We start from the raw sequence: 4700 nt of genomic DNA, 5'->3' as shown, positions 1-4700 counted from the left end.
AGAGGAAGGAAAAGAGTAAGGACGGCGATGATGGTGGTCCTCTGCAGCAACGTAAATGGAGCATATGTACCGATTCTCCTTGTACTGATTGTCGTGGGAACGATTCCAACAATAATAAGGTATAGGGTAATGGAGCATGATCTATCAAGATGCATATGGGTAACACGATGGTTTTAGCGAGTTCGGGCCTCTCACGGTGGAGATAACAGCCCTACGTCTCGTGCTCCGGAGAGGCTTTGTATTATCTGAGTATGTATCCAGAGATTACAATGTGTGAGAGAAGGGAACGGATCCCATGCCTGAGCTAAGTCCTGAGACTAATGGTGAAAAGAGAGAGAGGTGGAAGAAAAAACCCCCTCGTCTAGTGGTGGGGGGTGGCTTATATAGAGTGTGCCACCCCCTCACCTCCAATGTTACAAAGTGGGGCATGAATGCCATAATACCAGCCCACTACCAAGCCCTCACTATGAGAATGATGCCGACTGCTTTGCTGTCTGCTAGTCTTCGTATATCCGAGTGAGTCGTACGGTCGAGTGGATGGTATGCTGCTTGGTCGAGTGGATAGTATGCTGCTTGTCCGAGTGGATAGTATGCCTGTATAAAATTTATTTGGACCCACATGTTGTGTGGACCCCATGCTTTATGATATTTCGACCATTCGTGGGCCTACCTATTATGTGTACCCCCAACATTAGCCCCCGAATCGATTGCGATTTTGTAGAACGAGTTCGTGAAAGACACAATTTGGTCCGAGTGATTACGGAAATACTCGGTACTTGTCATCGTGCTTTCAGACAACCAAGGTTTGAACAAAATCTCAATGGATTCTGGTACTGTGCTTCCCGACTGATCTGGGGTAAGTGCCCGCGAGGAGCAACTTGGTGACATTCGATCATCTCTCGGAAGAGGTTAACTTGTGATCAGAGTATGGATGTGTCATTAAATCCGGGCAACAAGATTGACGCATGGACTGTTCTCTCGAAGAGATGCCATTCTTATCCCGGAGGAACGTCAATACGAGTCTGTTCTTGATCCAAACTTATGAGTTTCACGCTTTGAGTCCTAGAAGAAGGCTCAAGACAGGTCCATAGAGGAGCGTTAAACTCACCTTATAGCAATTTTTTTGGTAGCCGATGGGAGCCTTTAGAACTTGTTTGTTTGTTGTTCATCACTCGGACTGGTCAGGTCGTACCGAGTGGAGATTACTCCAGTGGGGGCACGCTGAGTGCACCCACTGGGTGTAGTCCCCGAGACCGCCGTCGACTGCGGGCAGTCGGCGGGGGTTTGAGAAAAGTAAAAAAAATCTTCTTGGCCAGTACTGATTGAACTTGTTCCTCTCCGACTCAGAGGTCGAGTAGTACTTGAGAATATGGTATTGGTCTAGCTTGTTTCTCCTTGACTCGGAAGTCGAGTAATACTTGAGTGATCTGGAGCTGGTCTTGACCGAGCAAAAATGTTTCTTTCTGAGTTCTCTTCCAGTGGGGGCACGCTGAGTGCACCCACTGGGTGTAGTCCCCGAGCCTCTGTCGGACTAGATGAGTCGGGCAGAGGGTTTAAGTCTCCTGGTAAACCTCCATGCAGTCGACACGGTAAATATATTTTAGGATGAAATTGAGTGAATCGGATGCATCTTCAGACGCTTGACATGGTAAATAAGCTCAGCCTGGAGCTGAGTCAGTCGGACTGATCTTCGTGCACTCGTCCCGGAATAAATTCAGCCTGGAACTTGGTCAAGCAGGTGAATCTTCATGCTCTTGGCACGGTGAATGAACTGGGCTTTGAAACTGCCGACTGTAGAAAAAAGCTGGACACTCCAGGGAGTGGTCGTTCCAGTAGTACTTCTTATATTAACCGTTAGATTTTGCGTGAAAGGGGTATTTGTCCGAGTGGACGTGCTTCCCAACTGATCTGGGTATGTTGACTGCAAGGAAAAACTTGGTGTCATTCGTATGTCTCCCGGAGGAGATAGACTAGTGGTCTGACATCGACATGCCATGAAACCCGAGTGGCGAGGCTAGTGTGTGGGTTGACTCTCCGGAGAGATGCCACTCATCATCTCGGGTGAACACCAGCGCATGCCATCTCTGAGTCCAAGTTTGTGAAACTGACGCCTTGGAGCCTAGGATAAGGGCCAAGTGTATCCATAGAGGACCATCGTTTCACCCTTTTGCAGTCCTGAAGATGACTTCAATAAATGACTTGGACGATCGTCCGAGTGAACGGTACCTACCCTTATAAATTTTCGGCAGAACGAGCATGTATGGTCAGAAAGATACTCCTGATGTGATCAATGGGTTGATCGAATGGGCGTAACCCCTGAGGGCAGCATGGCCAATGGCTGAGCGTAGCCCCCGAGTGATGCTCGAAAGAGGTAAGCTTGCTACAGAGTGTGATATGAGGTTTGATCATATGAGTAACTTAGTCGTTCCCATGCTCGGGGTGTAGAGGTAAAGACATGTCCAACTGATGGTGATGCACGAGGTGGCCGAGGGGCGATGATGTGCACAACCGAGTGACAACGCGCGGGGCGGCCGATTGGTGATGAGGTGACCAACCGATGGAGACGCGTGGGGCGGGCGAGTGGTGATGAGGTGACCAACCGATGGCAACGCGCGGGGCGGCCGAGTGGTGATGAGGTGACCAACCGAGTGACGACGCACGGAGCGGCCGAGTGGTGAAGATGTGCACAACCGAGTGGCGACGCACGGGGCGGCCGAGTGAGGATGCACGAGGTGGCCGAGTGAATGACTACGTGTCCAGCCAAGTGGTGACGCGCGGGGCGGCCGTGTGGTGAAGGCATGCACAACCAAGAGGTGACGCGCGGAGCGGCCAAGTGGTGAAGACATGCACAACCGACTGGCGACGTGCGGGACGGCCGAGAGAGGATGCTCGAGGTGGCCGAGTGAAGGACTACGTGTCCATCCAAGTGGTGACGCGCGGGGCGGCCGTGTGGTGAAGGCATGCACAACCGAGAGGCGACGCGCGGAGCGGCCAAGTGGTGAAGACGTGCACAACCGAGTGGTGACGTGCGGGATGGCCGAGTGAGGATGCTTGAGGTGGCTGAGTGAAGGAATGCGTATCCAGCCAAGTGGTGATGCGCGGGGTGGCCGAGTGACGACGCGTGGCGTGGCCAGGGGACGACGCGCGGGGCAGCCGAGTGAAATATTGCGTGTCCAGCCAAGTGGCTGAAATTGTCTTCGAAGGAGTTAGCCAGATACTTTCGAAGCTAATGCAGTGATGAGGTTGATGTAGTGTGGTTGCGACGCAACAAGACCGGCGTGACAACTGAGTTTGAGTAGGAATGAAGATGGCGCGCAGAGCGTCCTGGGTGATTATAAAACTTGTCAAAGTGGCGGATTGAATGCGCTTGTTGAAGTGAAGGATCTGACTGGTGATGAAGTCTCGACCACTCAGGAGAGTGTCATTCCAAATGAGATGTAGTCCCCGAGTGCGGCGTAGCCCCCGAGCATACTACAGGCTTCGACAATGGATATGTCGGAATACGAGAAATATAGTTTTGAATGGATGATTTGCAATTCATCGAGTCGGACTCGGGTAAAGATGAGGAGAAGCTTCCGAGTGATGCTCGAAAGAGGCAAACTCGCAAAGGAGTGAAGTGTGAAGTTTGATTATAAAAGGGACATATCCGTCTCATGCCTGACGAGGTCTATATTATTGATACGATGAAGAGGATTCCGCAGAGGGGTTGACCGGATGTGTTTGAAGTCAACAGAGCGACAAGGTCGGTGTTGTGGTGCGCTGGGACCGGTATGGTGACCAAGTCCGAGCAGCAATGAAGTTGGCACATAGGGCCGTCGAGTGATCGTGTAACTTGTGTAAAAAACGACACAAGCCAACGAAATAATTTCTCGAGGAAATTTGATGTGTGCTGAAATGATTTGTGTGAATAACACCCATAGACACCCGCTGGGAGTGCAAGGGGCTTGCTGGTTAACCAGCAAGAGTTTGAAAGAGCGAAGGATCCATTCGAACTTGTCAAAGCGACGGATCCGATTGAACTCATTGGAATAATGGCTCAAATAAAACGAAATATAGTGTTTCGACTAAGTTGCAGCCCCGGAGGACCGATGCAAACTCGAAATGAAGAACGATGCATGGTGTTCGTGAATGATGTATACGAAAAAATGGAAGTTGGACTCGGGAGTCACATAACTAGTACTAAGCAACTATGAGAAAATAAGCAGCCGAGCGTAGAGGTACACTCAGTGGCGTGGCCTCCGATTGAACGTGATGTGTGAATTACGGGACACTCGGGAAGACGGAAATAACAGAATGTAAAATGACTTAGCTGTCTGAAGGCGCGTGAGTGGCCGAGTGGTGACGAGGTGATGGTGACAGTCGACCTTCGTCTCGGTGTCCTTGCGGATAGGGATGGAGCACACATTATACTTGTGATGCAGCTCCTTGAGTTAGAGGTTTGCTCTTGTCTCAGTCGGATTTTGGCTACTTAGGCGAGTCCTTGGACTGCAGATAAGCCTCCGAGTGGGAGGCTTGCTCTCCACTCGGTAGGATTTCAAACACTTTGGTGAGTACTGGACTGCAGCTAAGCCCCCGAGTGGGAGGTTTGCTCTCCACTCGGTAGGATTTTTTTTCAAACTTAGGCGATTACTGGACTGCAGCTAACCCCCGAGTGGGAGGTTTGCTCTCCACTCGGTAGGATTTTTTCAAACTTAGGCGAG

Source organism: Triticum urartu, chromosome 3A, assembly GCF_056163025.1.
Source record: "Triticum urartu cultivar PI428250 chromosome 3A, HENAU_Tu73, whole genome shotgun sequence".
Classification (NCBI taxonomy): domain Eukaryota; kingdom Viridiplantae; phylum Streptophyta; class Magnoliopsida; order Poales; family Poaceae; genus Triticum; species Triticum urartu.
The sequence above is the reverse complement of the archived record's forward strand: the minus strand, read 5'-3'. Positions refer to the sequence as shown.